At 51.0% G+C, this 16,060-nt stretch overlaps 16 pseudogenes; all 16 read left to right on the top strand.

Moving 5' to 3' along the window:
- Window positions 1-27: 27 nt before the first annotated feature.
- Window positions 28-147, top strand: LOC130350168 (5S ribosomal RNA; annotated as a pseudogene).
- Window positions 148-229: 82 nt separating this feature from the next.
- Window positions 230-349, top strand: LOC130319860 (5S ribosomal RNA; annotated as a pseudogene).
- A 1,084-nt stretch (window positions 350-1,433) lies between these two features.
- On the top strand, window positions 1,434-1,553 carry LOC130350157 (5S ribosomal RNA; annotated as a pseudogene).
- An 82-nt stretch (window positions 1,554-1,635) lies between these two features.
- LOC130319849 (5S ribosomal RNA) lies at window positions 1,636-1,755 on the top strand (annotated as a pseudogene).
- Window positions 1,756-2,027: 272 nt separating this feature from the next.
- LOC130335838 (5S ribosomal RNA) lies at window positions 2,028-2,147 on the top strand (annotated as a pseudogene).
- Window positions 2,148-3,038: 891 nt separating this feature from the next.
- Window positions 3,039-3,158, top strand: LOC130350146 (5S ribosomal RNA; annotated as a pseudogene).
- An 878-nt stretch (window positions 3,159-4,036) lies between these two features.
- LOC130350135 (5S ribosomal RNA) lies at window positions 4,037-4,156 on the top strand (annotated as a pseudogene).
- Window positions 4,157-4,440: 284 nt separating this feature from the next.
- Window positions 4,441-4,559, top strand: LOC130352424 (5S ribosomal RNA; annotated as a pseudogene).
- A 488-nt stretch (window positions 4,560-5,047) lies between these two features.
- LOC130332750 (5S ribosomal RNA) lies at window positions 5,048-5,167 on the top strand (annotated as a pseudogene).
- Window positions 5,168-6,846: 1,679 nt separating this feature from the next.
- LOC130350124 (5S ribosomal RNA) lies at window positions 6,847-6,966 on the top strand (annotated as a pseudogene).
- Window positions 6,967-7,653: 687 nt separating this feature from the next.
- Window positions 7,654-7,773, top strand: LOC130350114 (5S ribosomal RNA; annotated as a pseudogene).
- A 284-nt stretch (window positions 7,774-8,057) lies between these two features.
- On the top strand, window positions 8,058-8,176 carry LOC130352263 (5S ribosomal RNA; annotated as a pseudogene).
- A 488-nt stretch (window positions 8,177-8,664) lies between these two features.
- On the top strand, window positions 8,665-8,784 carry LOC130332739 (5S ribosomal RNA; annotated as a pseudogene).
- A 1,872-nt stretch (window positions 8,785-10,656) lies between these two features.
- On the top strand, window positions 10,657-10,776 carry LOC130352747 (5S ribosomal RNA; annotated as a pseudogene).
- Window positions 10,777-13,145: 2,369 nt separating this feature from the next.
- Window positions 13,146-13,265, top strand: LOC130319838 (5S ribosomal RNA; annotated as a pseudogene).
- Window positions 13,266-13,537: 272 nt separating this feature from the next.
- Window positions 13,538-13,657, top strand: LOC130335860 (5S ribosomal RNA; annotated as a pseudogene).
- The last annotated feature ends 2,403 nt before the right edge of the window (window positions 13,658-16,060 follow it).

Below are 16,060 nucleotides of genomic sequence, written 5' to 3'. Positions count from 1 at the left end.
AATGCACAGTATACAAAGTGTGAAGCTGTCAACGGCCATCCTAAGCTGAACGCGCCTGCTCTCGTCAGATCGCAGACTGCTACCCAGCTTAGGGCCTGGTAAGTACCAGCATGGGAGACTGGCTGGGAATCCCGGGTGCAGTTGACATTTTAATCTGTTGCTGCCTTCCGCTCCGATTCGGAAAAGGATTTATTGATGCTTAAATGCACAGTATAAAGGGCGTGAAGCTGTCAACGGCCATCCTAAGCTGAACGCGCCTGCTCTCGTCAGATCGCAGACTGCTACCCAGCTTAGGGCCCGGTAAGTACCAGCATGGGAGACTGGCTGGGAATCCCAGGTGTTGTTGACATTTTGCTCTGTAGCCGCCTTCCGCTCCGATTCCGAAAAGGATTTATTGATGCTTAAATGCGCAGTATAAAAATCATGAAGCTGTCAATGGCCATCCTAAGCTGGACGCGCCTGCTCTCGTCACATCGCAGACTGCTACCCAGCTTAGGGCCCGGTAAGTACTGGCATGGGAGACTGGCTGGGAATCCCGGTTGCCGTTGACATTTTGCTCTTATGCCGCCTTCATTTCCGATTCCGAAAAGGATTTATTGATGCTTAAATGCACAGTATACAAAGTGTGAAGCTGTCAACGGCCATCCTAAGCTGAACGCGCCTGCTCTCGTCAGATCGCAGACTGATACCCAGCTTAGGGCCTGGTAAGTACCAGCATGGGAGACTGGCTGGGAATCCCGGGTGCAGTTGCCATATTAATCTGTTGCCGCCTTCCGCTCCGATTCGGAAAAGGATTTATTGATGCTTAAATGCACAGTATAAAGGGCGTGAAGCTGTCAACGGCCATCCTAAGCTGAACGCGCCTGCTCTCGTCAGATCGCAGACTGCTACCCAGCCTAGGGCCCATTAAGTACCGGCATGGGAGACTGGCTGGGAATCCCGGGTGTAGTTGACATTTTGCTCTGTTGCCGCCTTCCGTTCCGATTACGAAAAGGATTTATTGATGCTTAAATGCACAGTATAAAAATCATGAAGCTGTCAATGGCCATCCTAAGCTGAACGCGCCTGCTCTCGTCAGATCGCAGACTGCTACCCAGCTTAGGGCCTGGTAAGTACTGGCATGGGACACTGGCTGGGAATCCCGGCTGCCGTCGACATGTTGCCGCCTTCCGTTCCGATTCCGAAAAGGATTTATTGATGCCTAAATGCACAGTATAAAGGGCGAGAAGCTGTCAACGGCCATCCTAAGCTGAACGCGCCTGCTCTCATCAGATTGCAGACTGCTACCCAGCTTAGGGCCCGGTAAGTACTGGCATGGGAGATTGGCTGGGAATCCCGGTTGCCGTTGACATTTTGCTCTTATGCCGCCTTCAGTTCCGATTCCGAAAAGGATTTATTGATGCTTAAATGCACAGTATACAAAGTGTGAAGCTGTCAACGGCCATCCTAAGCTGAACGCGCCTGCTCTCGTCAGATCGCAGACTGCTACCCAGCTTAGGGCCTGGTAAGTACCAGCATGGGAGACTGGCTGGGAATCCCGGGTGCAGTTGACATTTTAATCTGTTGCTGCCTTCCGCTCCGATTCGGAAAAGGATTTATTGATGCTTAAATGCACAGTATAAAGGGCGTGAAGCTGTCAACGGCCATCCTAAGCTGAACGCGCCTGCTCTCGTCAGATCGCAGACTGCTACCCAGCTTAGGGCCCGGTAAGTACCAGCATGGGAGACTGGCTGGGAATCCCAGGTGTTGTTGACATTTTGCTCTGTAGCCGCCTTCCGCTCCGATTCCGAAAAGGATTTATTGATGCTTAAATCCACAGTATACAGGGTGTGAAGCCGTCTACGGCTATCCTAAGCTGAATGTGCCTGTTCTTGTCAGATCGCAGACTGCTGCCCGGCAAGTACGGGCATGGGAGACTGGCTGGCAAACCAAGGTGCTATTGACATTTTGCTCTGTTGCCGCCTTCCTCTCCGATTCCGAAAATGATTTATCGATGCTTAAATGCACAGTATAAAAAGCATGAAGCTGTCTATGGCCATCCTAAGCTGAACGCGCCTGCTCTCGTCAGATCGCAGACTGCTACCCAGCTTAGGGCCCGGTAAGTACCAGCATGGGAGACTGGCTGGGAATCCCGGGTGCCGTTGACATTTTGCTCTATTGCTGCTTTCCGCTCCGATTCCGAAAAGAATTTATTGATGCTTAAATCCACAGTATACAAGGTGTGAAGCTGTCGACGGCCATCCTAAGCTTAACGCGCCTGCTCTTGACAGATCGCAGACTGGTACAGATCTTAGGGCCCGGTAAGTACCGGCATGGGACACTGGCTGGGAATCCCGGCTGCCGTTGACATTTTGCTCTGTTGCCGCCTTCCGTTTCCGTTTCCGATTCCGAAAAGGATTTATTGATGCTTAAATGCACAGTATAAAGGGCAAGAAGCTGTCAACGGCCATCCTAAGCTGAACGTGCCTGCTCTCGTCAGATCGCAGACTGCTACCCAGCTTAGGGCTCGGAAAGTACCAGCATGGGAGACTGGCTGGGAATCCCAGGTGTCGTTGACATTTTGCTCTGTTGCCGCCTTACGCTCCGATTCCGAAAAGGATTTATTGATGCTTAAATCCACAGTATACAAGGTGTGAAGCTGTCGACGGCCATCCTAAGCTTAACGCGCCTGCTCTTGTCAGATCGCAGACTGGTACAGATCTTTGGGCCCGGTAAGTACCGGCATGGGACACTGGCTGGGAATCCCGGCTGCCGTTGACATTTTGCTCTGTTGCCGCCTTCCGTTTCCGATTCCGAAAAGGATTTATTGATGCTTAAATGCACAGTATAAAGGGCGAGAAGCTGTCAACGGCCATCCTAAGCTGAACGTGCCTGCTCTCGTCAGATTGCAGGCTGCTACCCAGCTTAGGGTCCGGTAAGTACCAGCATGGGAGACTGGCTGGGAATCCCGGGTGCAGTTGACATTTTGCTCTGTTTCTGCTCCGATTCCGAAAATTATTTATTGATGCTTAAATCCACAGTATACAAATTGTGAAGCTGTCAACGGCCATCCTAAGCTGAACGCGCCTGCTCTCGTCAGATCGCAGACTGCTACCCAGCTTAGGGCCTGGTAAGTACCAGCATGGGAGACTGGCTGGGAATCCCGGGTGCAGTTGACACTTTACTCTGTTGCCGCCTTCCGCTCCGATTCGGAAAAGGATTTGTTGATGCTTAAATCCACAATACACAGGGTGTGAAGCTGTCAACGGCCATCCTAAGCCTGAACGTGCCTGTTCTCCTCAGATCGCAGACTGCTGCCCGGCAGTTACCGGCATGGGACACTGGCTGGCAATCCAAGGTGCCGTTGACATTTTGCTTTGTTGCCGCCTTCCTCTCCGATTAATAAAAATATTTATTGATGCTTAAATCCACAGTATACAAGGCGTGAAGATGTCAACGGCCATCCTAAGCTGAACGCGCCTGCTCTCGTCAGATCGCAGACTGCTACCCAGCTTAGGGCCCAGTAAGTACCGGCATGGGAGACTGGCTGGGAATCCCGGGTGCAGTTGACATTATGCTCTGTTGCCGCTTCCGTTCCGATTCCGAAAAGGATTTATTGATGCTTAAATGCACAGTATAAAAAGCATGAAGCTGTCAATGGCCATCCTAAGCTGAACGCGCCTGCTCTCGTCAGATCGCAGACTGCTACCCAGCTTAGGGCCTGGTAAGTACTGGCATGGGACACTGGCTGGGAATCCCGTCTGCCGTTGACATTTTGCTCTGTTGCCGCCTTCCGTTCCGATTCCGAAAAGGATTTATTGATGCCTAAATGCACAGTATAAAGGGCGAGAAGCTGTCAACGGCCATCCTAAGCTGAACGCGCCTGCTCTCTTCAGATTGCAGACTGCTACCCAGCTTAGGGCCCAGTAATTTCCGGCATGGGAGACTGGCTGGGAATCCCGGTTGCCGTTGACATTTTGCTCTTATGCCGCCTTCAGTTCCGATTCCGAAAAGGATTTATTGATGCTTAAATGCACAGTATACAAAGTGTGAAGCTGTCAACGGCCATCCTAAGCTGAACGCGCCTGCTCTCGTCAGATCGCAGACTGCTACCCAGCTTAGGGCCTGGTAAGTACCAGCATGGGAGACTGGCTGGGAATCCCGGGTGCAGTTGACATTTTAATCTGTTGCTGCCTTCCGCTCCGATTCGGAAAAGGATTTTTTGATGCTTAAATGCACAGTATAAAGGGCGTGAAGCTGTCAACGGCCATCCTAAGCTGAACGCGCCTGCTCTCGTCAGATCGCAGACTGCTACCCAGCTTAGGGCCCGGTAATAACCAGCATGGGAGACTGGCTGGGAATCCCAGGTGTTGTTGACATTTTGCTCTGTAGCCGCCTTCCTCTCCGATTCCGAAAAGGATTTATTGATGCTTAAATGCACAGTATAAAAAGCATGAAGCTGTCAATGGCCATCCTAAGCTGAACGCGCCTGCTCTCGTCAGATCGCAACTGCTACCCAGCTTAGGGCCCGATAAGTACCAGCATGGGAGACTGGCTGGGAATCCCGGGTGCCGTTGCCATTTTGCTCTATTGCTGCTTTCCGCTCCAATTCCGAAAAGAATTTATTGATGCTTAAATCCACAGTATACAAGGTGTGAAGCTGTCGACGGCCATCCTAAGCTTAACGCGCCTGCTCTTGTCAGATCGCAGACTGGTACAGATCTTAGGGCCCGGTAAGTACCGGCATGGGACACTGGCTGGGAATCCCGGCTGCCGTTGACATTTTGCTCTGTTGCCGCCTTCCGTTTCCGATTCCGAAAAGGATTTATTGATGCTTAAATGCACAGTATAAAGGGCGAGAAGCTGTCAACGGCCATCCTAAGCTGAACGTGCCTGCTCTCGTCAGATCGCAGACTGCTACCCAGCTTAGGGCCTGGTAAGTACTGGCATGGGACACTGGCTGGGAATCCCGGCTGCCGTTGACATTTTGCTCTGTTGCCGCCTTCCGTTTCCGATTCCGAAAAGGATTTATTGATGCTTAAATGCACAGTATAAAGGGCGAGAAGCTGTCAACGGCCATCCTAAGCTGAACGTGCCTGCTCTCGTCAGATCGCAGACTGCTACCCAGCTTAGGGCTTGGTAAGTACCAGCATGGGAGACTGGCTGGGAATCCCAGGTGTCGTTGACCTTTTGCTCTGTTGCCGCCTTACGCTCCGATTTCGAAAAGGATTTATTGATGCTTAAATCCACAGTATACAGGCTGTGAAGATGTCTACGGCCATCCTAAGCTGAATGCGCCTGTTCTCGTCAGATCGCAGACTGCTACCCAGCTTCGGGAGTGGTAAGTACCAGCATGGGAGACTGGCTGGGAATCCCGGGTGCAGTTTACATTTTGCTCTGTTTCTGCTCCGATTCTGAAAATTATTTATTGATGCTTAAATCCACAGTATACAAAGTGTGAAGCTGTCAACGGCCATCCTAAGCTGAATGCGCCTGCTCTCGTCAGATCGCAGACTGCTACCCAGCATAGGGCCTGGTAAGTACCAGAATGGAAGACTGGCTGGGAATCCCAGGTGCAGTTGACCCTTTAATCTGTTGCCGCCTTCCGCTCCGATTCGGAAAAGGATTTATTGATGCTTAAATCCACAATACACAGGGTGTGAAGCTGTCAACGGCCATCCTAAGCTGAACGCGCCTGCTCTCGTCAGATCGCAGACTTCTACCCAGCTTAGGGCCTGGTAAGTACCAGCATGGGAGACTGGCTGGGAATCCCGGGTGCAGTTGACATTTTAATCTGTTGCCGCCTTCCGCTCTGATTCGGAAAAGGATTTATTGATGCTTAAATCCACAATACACAGGGTGTGAAGCTGTCAACGGCCATCCTAAGCCTGAACGTGCCTGCTCTCCTCAGATCACAGACTGCTGCCCGGCAGTTACCGGCATGGGAGACTGGCTGGCAATACAAGGTGCCATTGACATTTTGCTCTGTTGCCGCCTTCCTCTCCGATTAATAAAAATATTTATTGATGCTTAAATCCACAATATACAAGGCGTGAAGATGTCAATGGCCATCCTAAGCTGAACGTGCCTGCTCTCGTCAGATCGCAGACCGCTACCCAGCTTAGGGCCCAGTAAGTACCGGCATGGGAGACTGGCTGGGAATCCGGGTGCAGTTGACATTTTGCTCTGTTGCCGCCTTCCGTTCCGATTCCGAAAAGGATTTATTGATGCTTAAATGCACAGTATAAAAAGCACGAAGCTGTCAATGGCCATCCTAAGCTGAACGCGCCTGCTCTCGTCAGATTGCAGACTGCTACCCAGCTTAGGGCCCGGTAAGTACTGGCATGGGAGACTGGCTGGGAATACCAGTTGCCATTGATATTTTGCTCTATTGCTGCCTTCCGCTCTGATTCCGAAAATAATTTATTGATGCTTAAATCCACAGTATACAAGGTGTGAAGCTGTCAACGGCCATCCTAAGCTTAACGCGCCTGCTCTCGTCAGATCGCAGACTGGTACAGATCTTAGGGCCCGGTAAGTACCGGCATGGGACACTGGCTGGGAATCCCGGCTGCCGTTGACATTTTGCTCTGTTGCCGCCTTCCGTTCCGATTCCGAAAAGGATTTATAGATGCTTAAATGCACAGTATACAAAGTGTGAACCTGTCAACGGCCATCCTAAGCTGAATGCGCCTGCTCTCGTCAGATCGCAGACTGATACCCAGCTTAGGGCCTGGTAAGTACCAGCATGGGAGACTGGCTGGGAATCCCGGGTGCAGTTGACATTTTAATCTGTTGCCGCCTTCCGCTCTGATTCGGAAAAGGATTTATTGATGCTTAAATGCACAGTATAAAGGGCGTGAAGCTGTCAACGGCCATCCTAAGCTGAACGCGCCTGCTCTCGTCAGATCGCAGACTGCTACCCAGCTTAGGGCCTGGTAAGTACCAGCATGGGAGACTGGCTGGGAATCCCGGGTGCAGTTGACATTTTAATCTGTTGCCGCCTTCCGCTCTGATTCGGAAAAGGATTTATTGATGCTTAAATGCACAGTATAAAGGGCGTGAAGCTGTCAACGGCCATCCTAAGCTGAACGCGCCTGCTCTCGTCAGATCGCAGACTGCTACCCAGCTTAGGGCCCAGTAAGTACCGGCATGGGAGACTGGCTGGGAATCCCGGGTGCAGTTGACATTATGCTCTGTTGCCGCTTCCGTTCCGATTCCGAAAAGGATTTATTGATGCTTAAATGCACAGTATAAAAAGCATGAAGCTGTCAATGGCCATCCTAAGCTGAACGCGCCTGCTCTCGTCAGATCGCAGACTGCTACCCAGCTTAGGGCCTGGTAAGTACTGGCATGGGACACTGGCTGGGAATCCCGTCTGCCGTTGACATTTTGCTCTGTTGCCGCCTTCCGTTCCGATTCCGAAAAGGATTTATTGATGCCTAAATGCACAGTATAAAGGGCGAGAAGCTGTCAACGGCCATCCTAAGCTGAACGCGCCTGCTCTCTTCAGATTGCAGACTGCTACCCAGCTTAGGGCCCAGTAATTTCCGGCATGGGAGACTGGCTGGGAATCCCGGTTGCCGTTGACATTTTGCTCTTATGCCGCCTTCAGTTCCGATTCCGAAAAGGATTTATTGATGCTTAAATGCACAGTATACAAAGTGTGAAGCTGTCAACGGCCATCCTAAGCTGAACGCGCCTGCTCTCGTCAGATCGCAGACTGCTACCCAGCTTAGGGCCTGGTAAGTACCAGCATGGGAGACTGGCTGGGAATCCCGGGTGCAGTTGACATTTTAATCTGTTGCTGCCTTCCGCTCCGATTCGGAAAAGGATTTTTTGATGCTTAAATGCACAGTATAAAGGGCGTGAAGCTGTCAACGGCCATCCTAAGCTGAACGCGCCTTCTCTCGTCAGATCGCAGACTGCTACCCAGCTTAGGGCCCGGTAATAACCAGCATGGGAGACTGGCTGGGAATCCCAGGTGTTGTTGACATTTTGCTCTGTAGCCGCCTTCCTCTCCGATTCCGAAAAGGATTTATTGATGCTTAAATGCACAGTATAAAAAGCATGAAGCTGTCAATGGCCATCCTAAGCTGAACGCGCCTGCTCTCGTCAGATCGCAACTGCTACCCAGCTTAGGGCCCGGTAAGTACCAGCATGGGAGACTGGCTGGGAATCCCGGGTGCTGTTGCCATTTTGCTCTATTGCTGCTTTCCGCTCCGATTCCGAAAAGAATTTATTGATGCTTAAATCCACAGTATACAAGGTGTGAAGCTGTCGACGGCCATCCTAAGCTTAACGCGCCTGCTCTTGTCAGATCGCAGACTGGTACAGATCTTAGGGCCCGGTAAGTACCGGCATGGGACACTGGCTGGGAATCCCGGCTGCCGTTGACATTTTGCTCTGTTGCCGCCTTCCGTTTCCGATTCCGAAAAGGATTTATTGATGCTTAAATGCACAGTATAAAGGGCGAGAAGCTGTCAACGGCCATCCTAAGCTGAACGTGCCTTCTCTCGTCAGATCGCAGACTGCTACCCAGCTTAGGGCCTGGTAAGTACTGGCATGGGACACTGGCTGGGAATCCCGGCTGCCGTTGACATTTTGCTCTGTTGCCGCCTTCCGTTTCCGATTCCGAAAAGGATTTATTGATGCTTAAATGCACAGTATAAAGGGCGAGAAGCTGTCAACGGCCATCCTAAGCTGAACGTGCCTGCTCTCGTCAGATCGCAGACTGCTACCCAGCTTAGGGCTTGGTAAGTACCAGCATGGGAGACTGGCTGGGAATCCCAGGTGTCGTTGACCTTTTGCTCTGTTGCCGCCTTACGCTCCGATTTCGAAAAGGATTTATTGATGCTTAAATCCACAATACACAGGGTGTGAAGCTGTCAACGGCCATCCTAAGCCTGAACGTGCCTGCTCTCCTCAGATCGCAGACTGCTGCCCGGCAGTTACCGGCATGGGAGACTGGCTGGCAATCCAAGGTGCCGTTGACATTTTGCTTTGTTGCCGCCTTCCTCTCCGATTAATAAAAATATTTATTGATGCTTAAATCCACAGTATACAAGGCGTGAAGATGTCAACGGCCATCCTAAGCTGAACGCGCCTGCTCTCGTCAGATCGCAGACTGCTACCCAGCTTAGGGCCCAGTAAGTACCGGCATGGGAGACTGGCTGGGAATCCCGGGTGCAGTTGACATTATGCTCTGTTGCCGCCTTCCGTTCCGATTCCGAAAAGGATTTATTGATGCTTAAATGCACAGTATAAAAAGCATGAATCTGTCAATGGCCATCCTAAGCTGAACGCGCCTGCTCTCGTCAGATCGAAGGCTGCTACCCAGCCTAGGGCCCATTAAGTACCGGCATGGGAGACTGGCTGGGAATCCCGGGTGTAGTTGACATTTTGCTCTGTTGCCGCCTTCCGTTTCGATTCCGAAAAGGATTTATTGATGCTTAAATGCACAGTATAAAAATCATGAAGCTGTCAATGGCCATCCTAAGCTGAATGTGCCTGTTCTTGTCAGATCGCAGACTGCTGCCCGGCAAGTACGGGCATGGGAGACTGGCTGGCAATCCAAGGTGCTATTGACATTTTGCTCTGTTGCCGCCTTCCTCTCTGATTCCGAAAAGGATTTATTGATGCTTAAATGCACAGTATAAAAAGCATGAAGCTGTCAATGGCTGTCCTAAGCTGAACGCGCCTGCTCTCGTCAGATCGCAGACTGCTACCCAGCTTAGGGCCCGGTAAGTACCAGCATGGGAGACTGGCTGGGAATCCCAGGTGTCGTTGACCTTTTGCTCTGTTGCCGCCTTACGCTCCGATTTCGAAAAGGATTTATTGATGCTTAAATCCACAGTATACAAGGTGTGAAGCTGTCGACGGCCATCCTAAGCTTAACGCGCCTGCTCTTGTCAGATCGCAGACTGGTACAGATCTTAGGGCCCGGTAAGTACTGGCATGGGACACTGGCTGGGAATCCCGACTGCCGTTGACATTTTGCTCTGTTGCCGCCTTCCGTTTCCGATTCCGAAAAGGATTTATTGATGCTTAAATGCACAGTATAAAGTGCAAGAAGCTGTCAACGGCCATCCTAAGCTGAACGTGCCTGCTCTTGTCAGATCGCAGGCTGCTACCCAGCTTAGGGCCTGGTAAGTACCAGCATGGGAGACTGGCTGGGAATCTCAGGTGTTGTTGACATTTTGCTCTGTAGCTCTGTAGACATTTTGCTCCGATTCCGAAAAGGATTTATTGATACTTAAATCCACAATATACAGGGTGTGAAGCCGTCTACGGCTATCCTAAGCTGAATGCGCCTGTTCTTGTCAGATCGCAGACTGCTGCCCGGCAAGTACGGGCATGGGAGACTGGCTGGCAATCGAAGGTGCTATAGACATTTTGATCTGTTGCCGCCTTCCTCTCCGATTAAAAATTTTTTTTATTGATGCTTAAATCCACAGTATACAAGGTGTGAAGCTGTCGACGGCCATCCTAAGCTTAACGCGCCTGCTCTCGTCAGATCGCAGACTGGTACAGATCTTAGGGCCCGGTAAGTACCGGCATGGGACACTGGCTGGGAATCCCGGCTGCCATTGACATTTTGCTCTGTTGCCGCCTTCCGTTCCGATTCCGAAAAGGATTTATTGATGCCTAAATGCACAGTATAAAGGTCGAGAAGCTGTCAACGGCCATCCTAAGCTGAACGCGCCTGCTCTCATCAGATCGCAGACTGCTACCCAGCTTAGGGCTCGGTAAGTACCAGCATGGGAGACTGGCTGGGAATCCCAGGTGTCGTCGACATTTTGCTCTGTTGCCGCCTTCCGCTCCGATTCCGAAAAAGGATTTATTGATGCTTAAATCCACAGTATACAGGGTGTGAAGATGTCTACGGCCATCCTAAGCTGAATGCGCCTGTTCTCGTCAGATCGCAGACTGCTACCCATCTTCGGGCCTGGTAAGTACCAGCTAGGGAGACTGGCTGGGAATCCCGGGTGCTGTTAACATTTTGCTCTGCTTCTGCTCCGATTCCGAAAATTATTTATTGATGCTTAAATCCACAGTATACAAAGTGTGAAGCTGTCAACGGCCATCCTAAGCTGAACGCGCCTGCTCTCGTCAGATCGCAGACTGCTACCCAGCTTAGGGCCCAGTAAGTACCGGCATGGGAGACTGGCTGGGAATCCCGGGTGCAGTTGACATTTTGCTCTGTTGCCGCCTTCCGTTTCGATTCCGAAAAGGATTTATTGATGCTTAAATGCACAGTATATAAATTGCGAAGCTGTCAACGGCCATCTTAAGCTGAACGCGCCTGCTTTTGTCAGATCGCAGACTGCTACCCAGCTTAGGGCCTGGTAAGTACCAGCATGGGAGACTGGCTGGGAATCCCGGGTGCAGTTGACATTTTAATCTGTTGCCGCCTTCTGCTCCGATTCGGAAAAGGATTTATTGATGCTTAAATGCACAGTATAAAGGGCGTGAAGCTGTCAACGGCCATCCTAAGCTGAACGCGCCTGCTCTCGTGAGATCGCAGACTGATACCCAGCTTAGGGCCCGGTAAGTACCAGCATGGGAGACTGGCTGGGAATCCCAGGTGTCGTTGACATTTTGCTCTGTTGCCGCCTTACGCTCCGATTCCGAAAAGGATTTATTGATGCTTAAATCCACAGTATACAGGGTGTGAAGATGTCTACGGCCATCCTAAGCTGAATGCGCCTGTTCTCGTCAGATCGCAGACTGCTACCCAGCTTCGGGCCTGGTAAGTACCAGCATGGGAGACTGGCTGGGAATCCTGGGTGGAGTTGCCATTTTGCTCTGTTTCTGCTACGAGTCTGAAAATTATTTATTGATACTTAAAATCCACAGTATACAAAGTGTGAAGCTGTCAAAGGCCATCCTAAGCTGAACGCGCCTGCTCTCGTCAGATCGCAGACTTCTACCCAGCTTAGGGCCTGGTAAGTACCAGCATGGGAGACTGGCTGGGAATCCCGGGTGCAGTTGACATTTTAATCTGTTGCCGCCTTCCGCTCCGATTCGGAAAAGGATTTATTGATGCTTAAATCCACAATACACAGGGTGTGAAGCTGTCAACGGCCATCCTAAGCCTGAACATGCCTGCTCTCCTCAGATCACAGACCGCTGCCCGGCAGTTACCGGCATGGGAGACTGGCTGGCAATCCAAGGTGCCGTTGACATTTTGCTTTGTTGCCGCCTTCCTCTCCGATTAATAAAAATATTTATTGATGCTTAAATGCACCTGGGAATCCCGGGTGCAGTTGACATTATGCTCTGTTGCCGCCTTCCGTTCCGATTCCGAAAAGGATTTATTGATGCTTAAATGCACAGTATAAAAATCATGAAGCTGTCAATGGCCATCCTAAGCTGAACGCGCCTGCTCTCGTCAGATCGCAGACTGCTACCCAGCTTAGGGCCTGGTGAGTACTGGCATGGGACACTGGCTGGGAATCTCGGCTGCCGTTGACATTTTGCTCTGTTGCCGCCTTCCGTTCCGATTCCGAAAAGGATTTATTGATGCCTAAATGCACAGTATAAAAGGCGAGAAGCTGTCAACGGCCATCCTAAGCTGAACGCTCCTGCTCTCGTCAGATTGCAGACTGCTACCCAGCTTAGGGCCCAGTAAGTACCGGCATGGGAGACTGGCTGGGAATCCCGGGTGCAGTTGACATTTTGCTCTGTTGCCGCCTTCCGCTCCGATTTCGAAAAAGGATTTATTGATGCTTAAATGCGCAGTATAAAAATCATGAAGCTGTCAATGGCCATCCTAAGCTGAACGCGCCTGCTCTCGTCACATCGCAGACTGCTACCCAGCTTTGGGCCCGGTAAGTACTGGCATGGGAGACTGGCTGGGAATCCCGGTTGCCGTTGACATTTTGCTCTTATGCCGCCTTCAGTTCCGATTCCGAAAAGGATTTATTGATGCTTAAATGCACAGTATACAAAGTGTGAAGCTGTCAACGGCCATCCTAAGCTGAACGCGCCTGCTCTCGTCAGATCGCAGACTGCTACCTAGCTTAGGGCCTGGTAAGTACCAGCATGGGAGACTGGCTGGGAATCCCGGGTGCAGTTGACATTTTAATCTGTTGCTGCCTTCCGCTGCGATTCGGAAAAGGATTTATTGATGCTTAAATGCACAGTATAAAGGGCGTGAAGCTGTCAACGGCCATCCTAAGCTGAACGCGCCTGCTCTCGTCAGATCGCAGACTGCTACCCAGCTTAGGGCCCGGTAAGTACCAGCATGGGAGACTGGCTGGGAATCCCAGGTGTTGTTGACATTTTGCTCTGTAGCCGCCTTCCGCTCCGATTCCGAAAAGGATTTATTGATGCTTAAATCCACAGTATACAGGGTGTGAAGCCGTCTACGGCTATCCTAAGCTGAATGTGCCTGTTCTTGTCAGATCGCAGACTGCTGCCCGGCAAGTACGGGCATGGGAGACTGGCTGGCAATCCAAGGTGCTATTGACATTTTGCTCTGTTGCCGCCTTCCTCTCCGATTCCGAAAAGGATTTATTGATGCTTAAATGCACAGTATAAAAAGCATGAAGCTGTCTATGGCCATCCTAAGCTGAACGCGCCTGCTCTCGTCAGATCGCAGACTGCTACCCAGCTTAGGGCCCGGTAAGTACCAGCATGGGAGACTGGCTGGGAATCCCGGGTGCCGTTGACATTTTGCTCTATTGCTGCTTTCCGCTCCGATTCCGAAAAGAATTTATTGATGCTTAAATCCACAGTATACAAGGTGTGAAGCTGTCGACGGCCATCCTAAGCTTAACGCGCCTGCTCTTGACAGATCGCAGACTGGTACAGATCTTAGGGCCCGGTAAGTACCGGCATGGGACACTGGCTGGGAATCCCGGCTGCCGTTGACATTTTGCTCTGTTGCCGCCTTCCGTTTCCGTTTCCGATTCCGAAAAGGATTTATTGATGCTTAAATGCACAGTATAAAGGGCAAGAAGCTGTCAACGGCCATCCTAAGCTGAACGTGCCTGCTCTCGTCAGATCGCAGACTGCTACCCAGCTTAGGGCTCGGAAAGTACCAGCATGGGAGACTGGCTGGGAATCCCAGGTGTCGTTGACATTTTGCTCTGTTGCCGCCTAACGCTCCGATTCCGAAAAGGATTTATTGATGCTTAAATCCACAGTATACAGGGTGTGAAGATGTCTACGGCCATCCTAAGCTGAATGCGCCTGTTCTCGTCAGATCGCAGACTGCTACCCAGCTTCGGGCCTGGTAAGTACCAGCATGGGAGACTGGCTGGGAATCCCGGGTGGAGTTGACATTTTGCTCTGTTTCTGCTTCGAGTCCGAAAATTATTTATTGATGCTTAAGTCCACAGTATACAAAGTGTGAAGCTGTCAACGGCCATCCTAAGCTGAACGCGCCTGCTCTCGTCAGATCGCAGACATCTACCCAGCTTAGGGCCCAGTAAGTACCAACATGGGAGACTGGCTGGGAATCCCGGGTGCAGTTGACATTTTAATCTGTTGCCGCCTTCCGCTCCGATTTGGAAAAGGATTTATTGATGCTTAAATCCACAATACACAGGGTGTGAAGCTGTCAATGGCCATCCTAAGCCTGAACGTGCCTGCTCTCCTCAGATCACAGACTGCTGCCCGGCAGTTACCAGCATGGGAGACTGGCTGGCAATACAAGGTGCCATTGACATTTTGCTCTGTTGCCGCCTTCCTCTCCGATTAATAAAAATATTTATTGATGCTTAAATCCACAATATACAAGGTGTGAAGATGTCAACGGCCATCCTAAGCTGAACGCGCCTGCTCTTGTCAGATCGCAGACCGCTACCCAGCTTAGGGCCCAGTAAGTACCGGCATGGGAGACTGGCTGGGAATCCGGGTGCAGTTGACATTTTGCTCTGTTGCCGCCTTCCGTTCCGATTCCGAAAAGGATTTATTGATGCTTAAATGCACAGTATAAAAAGCATGAAGCTGTCAATGGCCATCTTAAGCTGAACGCGCCTGCTCTCGTCAGATTGCAGACTGCTACCCAGCTTAGGGCCCGGTAAGTACTGGCATGGGAGACTGGCTGGGAATACCGGTTGCCATTGACATTTTGCTCTATTGCTGCCTTCCGCTCCGATTCCGAAAAGAATTTATTGATGCTTAAATCCACAGTATACAAGGTGTGAAGCTGTCAACGGCCATCCTAAGCTTAACGCGCCTGCTCTCGTCAGATAGCAGACTGGTACAGATTTTAGGACCCGGTAAGTACCGGCGTGGAACACTGGCTGGGAATCCCGGCTGCCGTTGACATTTTGCTCCGTTGCCGCCTTCCGTTCCGATTCCGAAAAGGATTTATTGATGCTTAAATGCACAGTATACAAACTGTGAACCTGTCAACGGCCATCCTAAGCTGAATGCGCCTGCTCTCGTCAGATCGCAGACTGCTACCCAGCTTAGGGCCTGGTAAGTACTGGCATGGGACACTGGCTGGGAATCCCGTCTGCCGTTGACATTTTGCTCTGTTGCCGCCTTCCGTTCCGATTCCGAAAAGGATTTATTGATGCCTAAATGCACAGTATAAAGGGCGAGAAGCTGTCAACGGCCATCCTAAGCTGAATGCGCCTGCTCTCGTCAGATCGCAGACTGATACCCAGCTTAGGGCCTGGTAAGTACCAGCATGGGAGACTGGCTGGGAATCCCGGGTGCAGTTGACATTTTAATCTGTTGCCGCCTTCCGCTCCGATTCGGAAAAGGAGTTATTGATGCTTAAATGCACAGTATAAAGGGCGTGAAGCTGTCAACGGCCATCCTAAGCTGAACGCGCCTGCTCTCGTCAGATCGCAGACTGCTACCCAGCTTAGGGCCCGATAGGTACCAGCATGGGAGACTGGCTGGGAATCCCAGGTGTTGTTGACATTTTGCTCTGTAGCCGCCTTCCGCTCCGATTCTGAAAAGGATTTATTGATGCTTAAATCCACAGTATACAGGGTGTGAAGCCGTCTACGGCTATCCTAAGCTGAATGTGCCTGTTCTTGTCAGATCGCAGACTGCTGCCCGGCAAGTACAGGCATGGGAGACTGGCTGGCAATCCAAGGTGCTGTTGACATTT

The sequence above is a fragment of the Hyla sarda genome, chromosome 1 (assembly GCF_029499605.1).
Source record: "Hyla sarda isolate aHylSar1 chromosome 1, aHylSar1.hap1, whole genome shotgun sequence".
NCBI lineage: Eukaryota > Metazoa > Chordata > Amphibia > Anura > Hylidae > Hyla > Hyla sarda.
Note: the sequence above shows the minus strand (reverse complement) of the source record. Positions and strands in the feature narration are given on the sequence as shown.